Here is a 16,859-nt window from a genome sequence, read left to right as displayed (position 1 = left end):
TTCTGTAAAGCAAATGTGGGGAAGTCCTTTGCAGGCGGCTAGAACTGGCCGCCTGCAAAGGACCTCCCCAGACTTGTTTTGAAGAGCACAGCTTTTCAAGTCCATGTTCGGGGGATCCCTTGGAGAGGGGATTCCTTCCTGTGAGACCCCGCCCAGAAAATGCGGGGAGTGGCAGTGGAGACCCGGGGCTGCTTCTGCTGTGACCGCTGGACTGTGGGGCTGGGAAGGGGGCGGGAAGAGCGGCGGGGCTGGCAGTGGCCGGCGGTGGCAGGCTGGTTGGCTGCCTTTCCACCGCCGCCCCCTCTGTGCAGCGGCTTTCCACCTGCTCCCCCGACTCGTATCTCCTCCTGTTTTCCTCCTCCCTCTTACATGTCCCCTTGGTGCAGCGGGCTACTGCCGGCGAAAGGAGTGGGGCGGGCGACATTGCACAACTGGGTAAATTATAAACCTCAGCTTTTAATCCTATTTAATTTTTAATGGTATCAAATTTAGCTATAAAGTGGCCTTACCTACTTTTTTTCCCCCTGGGCCTGCTAAATTCTGGTCCCTGGTGATACAATGAGTTAAATGCATTCTGGCTTGGATTTCCTTTTGTGCAATTTGTGTCATGGACTTAATCATTTTAAATTCCATAAAATGCCAGTACACATCCTTTCTGCCAAGAGATCAGAAAAAACAATGCTTGAATCTTCTGATATTTAAATGATTTATAATGTTGTTTAGATATATAATTTGGATTACATTTGAAAGCTATGCATTGATTAAATACTACGGAATACAAGCAGTTTTTTCTTTTTTGGTTTTAGAAAAGGATAATTCCCTTTTTAGCCAGGCTTTTTGAATTAGATTATGGTGATGTTAACACCAGTTTTTAAGTAGATTTCAAATTTTTTTAAAAAAATCTTTTAACTGCTTTGAATACCTTGGAGATGAAAAGATGGGGTACAAACTTAAATAACAAAAAATAGTACATTCATTTTGAAAAATAAATGCAAGACTTGATTAATTTCATATCTTTATTTAAAATAGTTTTGGCATGGCATATGGTTTTATCGATTCAGTTGGAAATGATGTGGATGTTGTATCTGATTCTGAGGTATATATATTGTTAAGTAACATAACATATAGTATATAGTCCAAACTTGCAAGACTATTTAATTGATCTTACTACTTTAAAGGGGGAGACTTTCATGATAAATTATTTTATTACATTTATGTTGCATTTATATATTATATTTATTACATTTATATTTCACATTATATATTTATATTGTTGTTTTAGTGTTTATTATCAATTTTGATAGATATTATATTGATATATCAATACTGATTTTACTCATACTAAATAACAATTACTGCTATTATTTATCAGCATGAAATATTTACAGTTTTTAATATTGAGTTAGTCGTAGTTTAGAATAATAGGATTATCTTTTAATAGGATAATTGGCAAAATCTAATTCAAATGTGATGGGTTGCATTCCAAAGAATGTGAGAGGACAGGTTGCCTGCAAAATGCCAGGACCCAGGCTGTTGGTGCCATGTCTCTCTCTAGCCAGTATAACAATGTAAAAGCTGAGCAGAGAGCCTTTTTTTTTTCAGGGTGAGCAGAAAAGTATAGTGTTTGAGTAGCACATTTTCATGCCTGGCATTCATCAGGCTGAAACCTCGCTCGCAATCGGCGCTTGACACTTGGAATGTTGCGCAAATGTCCAGCAGACGTGACAGCAGTTCAAACTGTTGCTCTCTTAGGTGCTCAGGCATGAAACTGTGCAGCTCAAACACTATACTTTCCCGCTCACACTGAAAAAAAATTAGAGGGAACATTGTTAGCAACTCAGTTTTATTGTCATGCTTAGGAGTAAACCATATATCTCGGCACTATATTTTTCCATATAACAATTTCTAATTGTCTGATTTTTTCCTAGTAAGTCTTTTGTGCCATTTCTCTAATCTTTCATATTTCCCTTTGTTGGGGTGTAGCCCTCTTCTTCAGTTTTCCCTACGCCACTGTCAACTTCTGTAAGATCTTTTGTCTGCTTTTTATTTCCTTTTGTTGGGACACATCCCCCCTTCTCAATTTTTCCTATACCACTGTCGAACCCAATGAAGTTTTTTGTCTGCTTTTTATTACCCACCGTTTCTACCCCTTCATTATCCCTCCACCCCTTTTCCTTCACTTCTTCATTTAGTTCCTGCTTCTCTGAGTTCAAAATTCTGTTTAGACTTGATTTTAATGATTTATGTATATTTTTTATAATTTCACATAATTCTTCAAATTCCCACCTTTCCATAAACTTCAGTTCCAAAGTTACAGTTAATTATACAGATCTTATTTCAGAGTTCGGGTCCACCTTAAATTTAGCTATTTTAACTGATGTGGAGAAGAAGAGCAGTGGGAACCATCTTAATCTTTTGTTCTTCCTTAATGTCCAGTTCCAAAATTACAGTTAGCTATGCAATTCCTATTTCAAAGTTCTGATCCACCTTAAATTTAGCTAATTTAGCTAATGTGAAGTGGAAGAGAAGCGGGAGCCATCTTGATCTTTTGCAAAGAAAAAAACCTTCGTTTTTTTCCCAGTTCTTGATTTTGTTATTATTTTTTTCCCTTGTTACCTTCCACCTCTCATTGGTTATAGTTGCTCAAAGTATATTAATTGGAACAAACTTGCATACAGCCAAACTCTGGTATGTTTCTCTTCACCTCCTGCTTTTCCAAGTTCTGATTTACGGCAGTTGGTTAATTAAATCTTCCCATACAGACAAGATTAGGTTATCAGTTATCAGTGAGAAAATAGTGCTTTTTTCTTGATTTTTCCCCCTTGTTACATTTCACCTCTCATTAATTGGAGTTGCTTAAGATATATTAGTTAGAAGAAATTCAGACGAAGCAAATCTCCACAGTATGTTTGGTTTCTATTTCAAATCCAAAACCAAATTTAGAGTTTGTATTTGAGTGTGTTTGTCACTTCTCTACTTTCTCCTTTTCTATCCAAATTATCCAAAGCAAATGGGTTTTTTGGGGGGAGGGGCTAGTGATTCAACCCTCCATTTTCCCCTTTCTTTCTTTTTGCCAAAATCCAGATCTGTCCATTAATATTATTTATACTCTCAAGATATTTTGCCTTTTCAAAGTTTTGATTTATGGCTGTGGGTTAATAGACCTTCTTACCAGGCTTTCATCTCGTCCTGTTCAGCTGCTTTGACCTGAAGTCAGGTTCTTGTGCTGCCATGTTGCCATGCTGCCGCCGCGACTCCGAAAAGGGCGGCATACAAATAAAGGCAAAACAAACAAAAAACAAAAAAACCTGTTGCCTCCCTCTGGGTCTGATGAGATGCTGCCCCTTCTTTGTCCCCCTCCGGGAAGGGGGGTTCTGATCTAAAAAGGATCTCAGAATTGGTTTGTCAGACAGGGTTCATGTGAGGCTCTTCAGAGCTCACACACCCCACGTCTGTTCAGCTGGAGAACTTCCAATGGAATCCCATCTTCTCCCTGATGAATTAGGAGGTTCATTGTTTAACTCTGATCTCCGCACTGACAATCATGTCTTTCTTAGTTCTTCCATCAGAGAATAATGTAACTGAATTTTTTAAAATAGAAATCTTACAAGGGTTACAATTAGGAGAGTATGAAGCATGTCAAAATTAATATTTTATTAAGACAGCTGAAGTTAGATTTATTTTGCAAATTTTTATCTTCAATTACTATGTTTGGTATTTAAATCATAGAAGATGCAACCCTCAGCTCTTCCCTCCCTCTCTTTCCTTTCATTGCAATCACAGATGTACCACAAAGTCCACATTACCCTAAAGCCTATTTATATGCACATTTTCATATGGTTTCCTTTCTTGTATTCAATTGACACATAGAAGAATCTTTTAACTCTAAAGTGTTTAAGGTGTTGTTGAGAGTAACTACTTGGGCATTAGACCACATCTCTCCCTCTGGAATGCCAGTAGTAGAAAAGTGCTTGAATATTTTGCAACTCTCTTTGCAGGAATCAGATCACACACAGAGACCAATACTCTTGAATTCGTCAATAAACTTGACTCTTAGTGAAGACTGACATTCAAAATGAACTGCAAATGGCTCTGGTTCCTGACCATTGCTTTGATACTTGGATTCAGCTCTCTGACAGAGGCTAGATTTAGACCACCTAGACCACCACCACGTAGACCACCACGTAAAGGTAAAGGAGTCCTTGCAGATTTTACCCCACTAGTTGTTGCTGACTCTAGGAGTGGAGCTCATCAAGGGCCAATGAGCCAGCACTGTCCAAAGATGTTTCTGCGGCTATGTGGCCTGCATGACATCACATAGTGCTGCTATCTCCCCAATATTTATCTGCTTGCATTTACATGCTTTCGAATGGCTAAATTGGTAGGAGCTAGAGCAAGGATGGGAACTAACCCCATTGCATGATACTCAGGTCTCAAACCAGTATCTTAACCACTGAGCCATTGCACAACCCTAGACCACCACATAAGCCAGCCAGCAATTCTAGATGTTTTTATAGCTTTGAGACTATTAAGGTGACCCCAGTAGCTCATTCTGCAATTATGTTCCTCTTTCTTAACGTTTGAAAGCCATATGCCTATAAAAACATATTGTCTCTTATAGTCAGAGAACAAATATGCCTGGAAAGAAGAATGACAGGATTGAATGTCATTCTATATAGAAGAGTAAGAAAGCAGGGTAGTTATATCACATTTGCTTATGTGACATTGGTACTTCTGGAACTTAGAGAATTCGGCATTTGGCCTGTTGAATATCCTAATTGCCGACTAGTTATTTCAACATTCATGATGGTACAACTGAAGACCAACTTGGGAATTAGTTCCTTTGGGCTTAAAAGGTAGAACAGCATAATTTCATTTGACCAAGAGCTGTCTCATACAGTAAATGTCGAGGACCACACTCCAAAAATATGTAGACTTGGGACTTGGTGTGTAATTCTTTTTTAGTGTGTTTGGGTGAAATTTGTGCTTTAAGCTTCTTATAGCAGTGAAAAACTATTTTTTTTTACTTCACTCACTCTGGATAGGCTCTGGAGGCAGCAAACCAGATGCTGACATCTATTTTGCATTTAACATTGAGGTTTCAAGAAGAAAAGTCAAACCAGTCAATTAGATGTCAGGTTTAGATTTATTTATTTATTTTGCTTAATTTGGTAAAAATTAAGAGTGATATGATTGAACATTAGAGGCATTAGCTCTATTACTGTTTAATTTGAAATTTAAGTCTAAATATTTCTTCTCCAGCCTGATGCCCCTGAGGTGTGTCAATTCAGATGTGGCATTAGGTTCGAGGAGAATGCTTAAGGCTTGGGATGCACAAGTTCTAGAATATGCCTATAAAGAATTTTCACCTGGAAGTCAAAGAAATATTTTACTGGTATGACTGCCTGCCCATGCTTTTTTAAACTTATAGTTCCACATCGATTTGTACTAAATACAAATCAAACCATCTCACCATCTCTATATACTTGAATTCTATACTTTTCTTAGGTGGGAGTTGCAATGTACCTCCAAGACAAAGAGTTGATTGTGGATATCCTGGAATATCAAGACAAACATGTTTAAGAAAAGGGTGTTGTTTTAATAGCAGGTACAAGAATGCAAAATGGTGTTTTTATCGCAGGTGAGTAATACATTTCTATGGGACGTTTATAGCCTTCTTGAAAAAAAAGTATTTGCAAAAAGAGGAGAGCAAGAAGAATGAAAATGAATGCAATTAAAGACTTTGTTAGAGTGATCTCCTGCTACTGCCACATGGTTTTCACGAGTCTGAGTGAGCTGATGCAGCTGACTAGACATGGATCCTCTTTGTCTCTCTTGAAATGTTTAAGCAAATGGAAGAAAGACATAGAAGTAGCTTCATATGTTTTCAAAGAGACAGCATAAGCTGTAAACCACCCAGAGCCGTTCTGAAATGAGATTGACAACAGATTAGATAGATAGTGTTCTGTCCCGTGATTCTAATGAATATGCAGACACAGGCTTGGCTGTCTGACAGGACTAATTACGGAGATAAAGCCACCCCTTGGCTATCTCCAAGAAACCAAGATTAGACTTATGGAATGCTTTCTCAACGTCTAGTAAAATGGACTGTTGTTTCCTGCAATGATTCCCCTCCCGTAGCTCCAATAAACTCCTTGGGAGGGGCCACAACAGTAGCCAGCTGTCCCTATTTCCTTCTATGACTTCTTCTCACAGCTGCTCCCTTCTCTTCTCAGCTCTATGCACATGCATATCAGGGACAACCTCCCTCTGTTCCTCCTCACTGCTCCCTGACTCAGATGCCACCTGGTGGCCAACAGGCATCTCTAGTCCCTGCTCTGATTCCAAACACCCTCCAGAGTCTTCTTCATCCCCCAGAGCATAATGGTCATCGCTGTCAGAGTCCACCAACAGCTCAGCGGGCCGCTGATGGGTCTCAACAGATAGATAGATAGATACATAGATAGATAGATAGATAGATAGATGGATGGATGGATGGATGGATGGATGGATGGATGGATGGATGGATGGATGGATCAACAGATAGATAGATGGATGGATGGATGGATGGATGGATGGATGGATGGATGGATGGATGGATGTGGATGGATGGATATGCAACAACTTAACTGATTTCTTGTTTGTTCCGCTCCTTCAGATAATTATAACAAAATGAAAACTGGAATCAAAAATAATTTGAATGGAATGGAAATGGAAACAAGATGGAGATGTCAATGGTGTGACATATTATCTGCTGTTTGTCTAATGTCTTGTAGCTTTTCTTGTAGGAGATGAGATATAATAAGCATCTCCTATTCAATAAATCATGTTGCAGGAAATGCAGTTATCCTGCCAAGATATTTGGATGGGGACATATTGAAGAAGTATGGATACTTTCATATGGGTTCAATATTTTCCATATTTAAAGTATTTGGAAGACCTACTGTATTTGTTTTCTGCAGCCTGGCTAAGCATTTCTGACAATCTCAGCTCCACGCCTTTATTGTTAAGCTTTGCTATCCCCATAAAATCTAGAAAAATGTCATACACAGCTTATCTTTTAAGCAATATATGCATGAAACATATATGTGAAAGGTATTAAAACATGATTGGAAAAAGTCATTAGTTGCATTTTTCTATCTTTTTTTAAACATACTGCTGATAACTGTTCTTCATTTTCCTCTGGTATTGCCCCCATTTAGCTTAAAAATTATAAATAACTTTCAAAAGGTAACTTAGCTAGCAAGAGATTCATTCAGATCCTGGCCTTTGGGGCAGCAGAATTCCTATACTCCTTCCCAGTACAGGTCTAACTGTTATAATAGATATAGGTGACAACCTGAGGCTGCATATCCCCCTAGCACTTCTTTGCTCATTTCTAGTATTTGCATTCAGTGGCAAATGACAAATTTGGCCACCTTGGGATTAAAACCCACTAGTGTGAATTTGAACTACCTTATAGGGTTTAAGGAAGGGTAATAGTCATAATGGAGGGAATCTCCCACTGCCATCTTGAAGTTCCCTCTCAAAATATTGACCTAGCTGCATTGAGGAATATCACCTGATGATATGGTGTGGCCCTTTAATAAGATTAAACATTAGAATTTGGTGGCATTCGCTGTATTATTAAGGTGACCAGATTTTCAGATTGGTAAAGAGGGACACCTTTGACTGGGGGGGGGGGGACTTGATTAAAATTTTTATACGGAACAACAAAAAATTTCATACAACGCAAAAATAGTATTGTAATATTTTTTTTATTTCAACATAACTACAATTTACAAATATAAATTGTAACTGTTGCCAAACATCAAAATTTTGATCACATGACCATGAGGATGCTGCAACAGTCGCTAAGTGTGAAAATGGCCGCTAAGTGTGAAAAATGGTCATCAGTCACTTTTTTCAATGCCATTGTAACTTTGGTCACTATACCACATTTCTTGCCACAGTTCTTAAGTGAATAATTGCAGCTGATAAGTTAGTAACATAAGTGAATCTGGTTTCCCCATTTGACTTTGTCAAAAGGTGATTATATGACCCCAGGACACTGAAACCATCATAAATACGAATCTGTTGCCAAACATCAACATTTTGATCGCCTGACCATGAGGATGCTGCAACGGTCGCTAAGTGTGAAAATGGTCGCTAAGTGTGAAAATAGTCATCAGTCACTTTTTTCAATGCCATTGTAACTTTGGTCACTATACCACCTTTCTTGCCACAGTTCTTAAGTGAATAACTGCAGCTGGTATTTTGTATTTTGGATAGAATCTTTTTTTAAATAGTCTAAGACAATTTAAAAAAAGAATCCACACAGAATAAATTGAAGTAAAACATTTTAAACTATTCCACACAGAATAAATTGAAGTAAAACTATTAAAAAAAATTCTATGCACAATATATTTCAAAGTATTGTGCATAGAATTTTTTAAAATGGTTTCACTTTAATTTATTTTGGATAGAATCTTTTTTTAAATAGTCTAAGACAATTTAAAAAAGAATCCACACAGAATAAAACTATTTTAAAAAATCTTATGCACAATAAATAAAATATTATTTTAAAATACATTAAAAAATAAAAGAAAAAAACCCAGCTCACTTACCAGCAGGCACAAGTGAGTACTCCAAGTCAATCCAGAATGATGTAGATGTTAATACAAAGAACTGAGCAAATTAAAATGGTGAAATTAGTCAGGGAAATATTTTTCAAAGAAACTTTGCCATCATTTTTTCCACACGAGCCGACCTCCAACCTCCGTGCCCCTCCCCTTCGGAAAATCCAGGAAGGAACACTTGCGACTTCTCTAACCAAGTATTTCCTGGAGCTCTATGGTACTGGGTCATCTTTTCTTATAAAAGTAAGTAAAATGGGGAGGGGCGTTTTCTTGCTTTAATGTTTTATCTTCAATGAAAGTACTGAGACAGAGAGAGGGTTTAGACTGAATGTCTTTTGTCTTGCCCTAGTTAGGATTTCTTAAGCAAATCCACTGGGCTTTCAACATGAAGCCAGAAAATTGGGACTTTTTTAAAACGCCCCGGGACACGGGACAAATTATTATAAATTGTGACTGTCCCGCCAAAATCGGGACATCTGGACACCTTATGTATTATTGTTTAATTTGAAATTTAAATCTAAATATTCCTTCTCCAGCCTGATGCCCCTGAGGTGTGTCAACTCAGATGTGGCATTAGGTTCGAGGACAGTGCTCTAGGCTTGGGATGCACAAGTTCTAGAATACCGCCTATAAAGAATTTTCACCTGGAAATCAAAGAAATATTTTAGTGGTTTGTTTATTAAATTTATTTGCCACCATCTCACCATAAGGCAACTCTGAGCAGCTTATAACATTAAAAGCAATAAAACTATGACAATAGGAATACAAAAGTATAATGAAAGGAATACATTTTTATATGGATATTTTGATTATTTTGAAATTATATTGCATTGTTAAATTAGTTATACTTTTTCTTCTGTTACCTTTTGGATCAGCTGGAATTACCCAGATTTTGGGACAATAGAATACATTCTAAGATCACCAACAGTATTTCCATATGATTGGGGACATGGTCATTTCTCACAACAAGTAAAAAGTTACCTTGTAGTTTCTGGTTCCTATCTTCACCCAGTTAAGCTTTGCTATAATTGGTTGCCTTTCTCTCTTGTTGATACTCCTAATGTTTGTTCTACTCTTGATTCTTACTGCCATTTAGGCATAAACCTTTATATTGTTTTAAACAGGCAGCTAGCAGGAACTAGCTATATTTTTTAAAATTTTCTTTCAACTAGAACTTATCTGAGTCATAGAATCATAGGCCTGGAAGGGACCTTGGAAGTCTTCCGGTCCAAACCCTACCAAGACAGGAGTCCTTTTTCAAGTGCTTTTGATTTTTTTTCAAGCCTCAAGATCTTTGTAATCAGTGCAATTATAAATTGAAGAACTAACTTGAATCAGAACAATTTCTGATTCAGAAATTTACTCACATTCACCTTACCAAAAGATAAAGAAAAGATCAGTTGTGATTGAGGTACTAATAAATAATATTGTTCAAAAATTGGGTAGAGGAAGATTGAATGAAATCTAAATCAAATGGACTTTCACAATTGGCTCACTCTTAAATAATGTAATTTATTGCTCTTGAATAGATCAGAAAATTTGTTGGTGGTATAGGCTTGTGCAGATAACCTAAAATCAAATTAAATCAGTGATTCAAATTAAATTGATTAGAATGAAAGCACAATTCATATTCTAAAGAAGATATTTTGAAACAAATATTAAAATATCACATAAATTATTCTGGGAAATAAGGAAAGAGTTCTGGACTCTTCCTGAATGACCACTATTGGATGGTCTTGCTAAATTTGATTTGATTTAAGAAGCTGGAAGTTTGCTATCTCTCAAAAATATTGTTGTAATCTGAAACAGACACAAAAGATTCACCAATATTAGTTCATTTAGGATTTAGGTTTTTTTAATTTAGCATGACTAAATCAGAAGTAAAGTTTAAAATATATGTGTGTAAAAACAAGAGCCTTTCCAGCTCCTGATGTCTGGATTGATGCAATGTTCTTGGAAGTATGATTTACCACTGCTTTCTTCTGGAATTTTTAAAAATTATCATTTCATAGTGCAGCCTATATCTCTGGATACCAAGGAAATGTTCCCTACAAATAATGACCAGGAAGAACTTTGCAATACTTTCAGCTCCACCTTTGGCCATTTAATTAATTATTATGAATCATCAACTGCCATTTTGTTTGTACTAGACATCCCAAATGTATTTGCCACTTATTACACCATCTTAAATATATATTTGCATGGGGTATAAATGTATATAATTTAAACTGTGTTCATTACTATCTTATTAGATAATCCTAAATCTATATTTTGCATCTAGAACAAAATTAGACTTGCTTTAGTTTAATTCTAGAGAGAGATAAGTACAAATAATTAGCTTTATAACTTTAGGGTTTAAGCTTTTCTTTTGAGTTCTGTTGAATAAAGGCTATAATAAACTTGATTTAATTTTTCCTTCTGGTTCTTCCTTCTGTTTTTCCACTTATGGAAAGCTAATATAGTCCTTCCAATCTTCTCCACAATCTTTTTACACCGCATTGTTTTCCATCTGCAATTAGCACTTTTTTGTTATTATTTTCAGTATGCTTCCTACTATAGTGGAGAATAACAACTTTGGTTTCTATCTCAGTAATGAAAGATGACTTACATTGGGGGAAGCCCAGAAAGGTATACAGTCCAGATGAGATGCCAATGACTAAATTCAAGACATTGATAAGATCAAAGGAAATAGATAGGGTCAAGAGAAATAGGTGGGCTATGCAATATTTTGAATGACTGACATTTTCAGCCTTTGGCAAAGGTTACCCTTTCAAAAGATCCGAAAAGAGCACAAGCTCAGCATATAAGAAAAATAGTATTATGTATGCATTTGCCACCAGAAGAGAGGCTGATATCTCTTGCTACATAATCTTCCTACTAAAAGTACATCCATCATTACCACATTTTGATACTATATCTGGGTATGCATAAAAATCTTGGTATCAAAACAAAGGTGGAGTTATGAGGACATAAAAAGTCCTCCAAAGACAAACATTACCTAAAAAGATTGGACAAACAGGCTAGTATAAAAATGAATTGGAGCAAATCTTTTGTCTAGACCTTGCATAGTTAATTTCTTGTGGAACACTAAAGCTTCCTGACAGAGGAAAGTAAGCTGCCATGGAACAGAAGTTCTGTTTACTGGTGATGGTCCTTTTCTTAGGATTCAGCAGCCTGGCTAATGGTTTTTTCCTGAAATTACGTGAGTGGAACTTTAAAAAAATGTTTACTGGGAATTATTGATTCAGTTTATATAAAAGCTGCCTATTCTACACTTTCTGCAGCAGCCTTTTGCCATCAATATTAATTTTGTCATCATTTGATAACATGTGAAGGGGAGGCAGAATCTTCCTGGGATTCCTAGTACATAATTTTTGCTACAATATTTGTACAGACGTTTGTCCTTAGGTGGCCAAATTTCTTCACTTATGGTACCTTGAATCTGAGGAAAGGGGTTGCATTTGCTGCCTTGTCTAAAGCATCAACGTATCTAAGAACAATTCTAAATTTGATCAATCTGTTTTTAACCCAAATGTGCTTTTTTCAGGAAACAACTCTCTCTTTTTGTTTTGAAGTCATTTTGCTTCTCATTCAAGAAGCTTCTTCAGCTCTGACAGGATAGTGGGGAATGGACAGATTTATATTCTTTACCCGTTTTTAAGAATATGTAGCATTCAGACTTGAGCATAGAATCTTTTTTATAAATCAAATACCCTAATGGCTTTACCTTTCTGAAATACACTAATCTCCTGGATTAATTTAGACTGTATTTAACAGTTCCAGAACAATGCCAAGTGCAACCAAATGCCAGACTGAATTGCGGATACCCCTACATCAGTGCTCAGGAGTGCTACAATAGAGGATGCTGCTTTGATTCAAGTGTTGTTGGAGTCATCTGGTGTTTCTTTCCACAACATAATTCAGGTATTGATTCGGTGATTGATGCTACTGGTTAAGGAAAAATCTTTACAAAATGATTATCATAATCATATAAATGCAACTAAAATACCAACACAAAAATACCTACCATCTGGAATGGGACAACATGACAAAAGCAATTTACTCATCTAATCTGGTTTATCCAACCTAAGATGACTATTGTACCACCAGCACGTTATATTATATGTAATAAGAAACTGAGCATTTGTTCTTACATTGAAATGATAAAATCAGTTATCTCTACTGATTTTCTCAAATCTCTAGAGGGGGCAATTCCACTTGACAATTCACTTAGTGAGAAATTAATTTACCAGAAAAACAAATTGAAAATTTTAATAGGGATGATTTGTACATTCTGAAAAATTCTACATAAATCCAGCCCTTATGGCAGCAAATACTAAGCCATTTAATACAATATTACTCTAAACAAATCTTACTGTTAATAAAACCAAGTGTTGCTGCAAGCAGAATACATATTATTTTGCAAGCCACTGCCAGCATCTATTGATCTTCAGGGATCAACCAAATAAGTTGAACTTGAACTTGGTGACCTGTATAATATGGTGTCAAGGACAACTTCAGATTCTGTGCATGGTCAGCTATTCATCACAAGCATATAACAACTTCAGCCTGAAGAAAACATCTCACCTTTCTGGATTTTGGTGTATGCTTGTCGGCAGTGGTGGGTTCTGGATCCAACCGTGTAGCGTGCGCATGCATCTTAGCACCTCTGCTTTCCTCCAGCTGATTCACGGAGCATCACGCAGGCACTGTATGCACCATGCATGTGCACGGAAATGCAGAAGCCTTAAAAGACAGATAAGGAGCTTGGGTGGGTGGGTGGGCCATCCGAAGCACCATACCAGAACGGTATCCGTTGCTGCGGGCAGGTTCCGGTACGCCTGTACCAGGGTATACCGCCTGCAACCCACCACTGTTTGTCGGGTATGTGCACACAAGAATATACATGGACAGGTACATATGAATGCAATCCTTGAGCATTCATTGAGAAAGCTGATAGAAAGTAAATGGGAGACACAAAGTTATTCCTATCTTTTAATGAAAGTTTAGTTCAGACATTTAACTCTGACCTAATGATTTGAGAACCAAGTCGAAGTATGAGGAATTTAAGCCAAACCAAATAATCTTTTAACCTACCAACAAAAGACAAATTGCTAATGGATTGAAATGGATAGATTTACAGTTTCATGAAGGTATATGTATTTGTTACTCGTTATGCAGTCTAGATGCAGTTTCTACATCTCTTTCTCTTTTTCCCCCTCAGATCTATTTTTTAAATTAGTTTATAGAATAAAATACAAAACACAAAAGCAAATAATAGAACACAAAATAGGGAACAAAGAGGGGGAGGAGAAAAAAAGGTGTTAACTACCAATATTGCCTCTGTTGCTGTACTTTTCCATAATAGTATAAACTAGCCATTTCTATAACAAGAAGTCAATCTAATCAGTAAAACCCAAAGTCAAAGTTTCATTTTTTTTCCATCTTAAGCACAAAATCCAGAAATGGTCTCTAAGTAGAAACAAATATATTTATATTCTTTTCTTTGATCAAAACGGTCAATTTAGCCAAACTCCATCAGCTTCTGTAGCCGTTGTCCATGGTGGGAATCGATATGTCCTTCTACTTTTGTGCATACAATAGTTTTGCTGCCATCAACATGTATAAGTCCAGAGTTCTAAATTTTTTCTCCAAGTCTTTTTCCATTAAGCCCAGAAGACAAAATTTCTGGTTTCATCTTATCCTTTTTGTTTGTCCCCATGCAACACACATTAATGTAGATTAATAGATGTAAAGCCCACTTATGGCCACCATTTTGATGTTTTTTAGCCACTTTGAGGATGCCTCTGCTTTGGCCAGGTTTTATACATAGCTATTTGTGCTTGTTTTGACAAACATTCATTCTTTGCAATAGACAGCATACTATCTACAACCTTTCCATGATGATTTGCATATTAGTATTTCTCTTAACTATTTTTCCCATCTTTAGTAGTAGTTAAGTATTTAGTAGTAGTTTAGTAGATATTTTACTTGATCATTAAACTCCTTGGATGGGAGATCTAGAAATATGAAATATAAATAAACAAACAAATAAATAGAAACCTATGTTCCTCATTTCAGATATCTAGTTTAGGTCAGTAGGCCTATACTATAATGGGAATATTTGGCACTGCAATTTGATGAAAGTACTAATTGTTTTTAATTATATTTTGTTTCCAGAATGCTCCATCTAAAATAAATGGGATCCCAGAATCTGTCTCCTTCTTCTAGAGCTCCTGAAGAATTAAAATAAAGATATTTTTGAATCTTTAGACTTACATGTGCTCTCTTCTGTTAAAATAAATATTAGCCTTTGAAAACATGTTAGCCTTATCTTAAAAATTAAATTAAATATTTAAACACAAATATGATTTTTCCAGCCTATTGTTCTGTCAAATACAAGCCTTGAACTTTCGTAACTTTTAAATCTATGTCATTTTTCATATTACATTGTATTCTTCTGTTTCGCAAATCGCTTTGGTTTTCCCAAAAGTAAATGTGTATTAATACTTCAAACCATAGTTAATACAGCAGTGTTGTACTAACTACAAATATTCTACATTAGTTATATTCGTTATTCAAGCCTAGTACATTATTTGGTAGGCATTACACTCTGTTGTCACAAACTCTGAGCTTTGGCAGAGTAGCATGTTAAAGAAGACATTTCCTTTTCCAGAAATCATTAGAGTAACCAATTCATCTGGCAGCAATCATGTCAAGGGGACATGGTGGCTCAGTGGCTAAGGCGTTGAGCTTGTCAATCAGAAAGGTTGGCAGTTTGGCAATTCGAATCCCTGGTGCCACGTAACAGAGTGAGCTCCCGTTACTTGTCCAAGTTTCTGCCAACCTAGCAGTTCGAAAGCATGGAAAAACTGCAAGTAGAAAAATAGGAACCACCTTTGGTGGGAAGGTAACGACGTTCTGTGCGCCTTTGGCATTTAGTCATGCCAGTCACATGACCACAGAGATGTCTTCGGACAGCGTTGGCTCTTTGGCTTTGAAATGGAGATGAGCACAATCATGTCAATAAACCTTGGTGTGAGATGTAAAGTTTAAATCTCACACTTGGGAACTTTTAGTTATATAGATTTCAATTCCCAGAATTCTGCAGCTAGTATAAAAAACATTGTAAATTTGGGGAACAAGTACAGGTACAGATAACAGATACAGATACATGAGCCATGGTGGTGCAGTGCTTTGAATGCAGCATTTCAGGCTAACTCACTGCTGACTCCAGGAGTTCAATCCTAACCCGCTCAAGGTTAATTCAGCCTTCCACCCTTCTGAGGATGGTAAAATGAGGACCCAGGTTGTTGGGAGCAATATGCTGACTCTGGGCGTATGCGCTATGGTTGTGGGCCAGCTGCCGGCAGAGCATACAACCATAGAGCGTATGCCCAGAGTGGCCACTGCCGGAAGACTTAGGTTGGAAGCAGCCGAAAAAGCCATGCTGGGATGGCGGTGGCGGCGGCAGCGGAGGTGCCCTGGCTCTGCAGGGAGAGCTGGGCCAGGGCATTGTGAGGCTGGGAGGCCCGTGAGTGAGAGCAGAACAGCCGCTCATGCAGCTCCCCTCTCCAGCTGTGCAGAGCGCAATTCACTGGCATTTCGAAGGTGCCAAGCCGCGGGAACAGGAAGGTGGCGAATAGGCGCTCATGCAGCTTGGTGATACCCCTAGGTCAGTGCCTAGCTGGAAAGGGGGTTTGACGGGTGGCTGCTCGTGAGCGTTTCATGGCTGTTTGTGGCGCTGCTGCAACAGCGCAACACAACCATTCACCCATTAAGTTGTGCTGGGCTCTTTGGGAGCCCGCTCAGAAGAGAGCAGCTGCTCAGCAACCCCCCTCTTCAGCTGGGCAGAGCGTTGCTCACCAACCTAGTGGTATCCCAAAGGCAACGCAATCACCTTTGCCTCCCCCCCGGTTCCCGCGGCTTGGCATTTTCGGGCTACCGCTAGGTTGGTGAGTGGCACTCTGCCTGGCCGGAGGTGGGGGGGTTGTCCAGGGGGCTTATTTGTGGGGGAGGGATTATATTTTTGCTCACCAGAAAAATGTGGCATGGCCTTATTATCAGGACATGTCATATTTTCAGGGAAACACGGTATATATATATATTCGTAGATTTTCACGGGTGTAGGTATGCAGGTCTTGGCATATTTGGATCTTTTCCCATGTAAGATTGACAGTATCTTGGTGACATTTTGACAAGATCACACTCATCATCTTCAGGCTGTTGCCTTTGGCTTCG

General features: G+C 37.7%; 1 long non-coding RNA gene across 1 annotated transcript; it reads left to right on the top strand.

Moving 5' to 3' along the window:
• Positions 1-11,642: 11,642 nt before the first annotated feature.
• Positions 11,643-14,948, top strand: LOC148044411 (uncharacterized). Its single transcript, XR_015697510.1, has 3 exons — positions 11,643-11,820; positions 12,396-12,542; positions 14,799-14,948. It is a non-coding gene; the product is annotated as an uncharacterized LOC148044411 (long non-coding RNA).
• The last annotated feature ends 1,911 nt before the right edge of the window (positions 14,949-16,859 follow it).

The sequence above is a fragment of the Thamnophis sirtalis genome, unplaced genomic scaffold, assembly GCF_051295495.1.
Source record: "Thamnophis sirtalis isolate CommonGarterSnake01/CBP01778 unplaced genomic scaffold, rThaSir2_p1.2 scaffold_8, whole genome shotgun sequence".
Lineage (NCBI taxonomy): Eukaryota > Metazoa > Chordata > Lepidosauria > Squamata > Natricidae > Thamnophis > Thamnophis sirtalis.
This window is presented reverse-complemented; position numbering and strand designations above follow the sequence as displayed.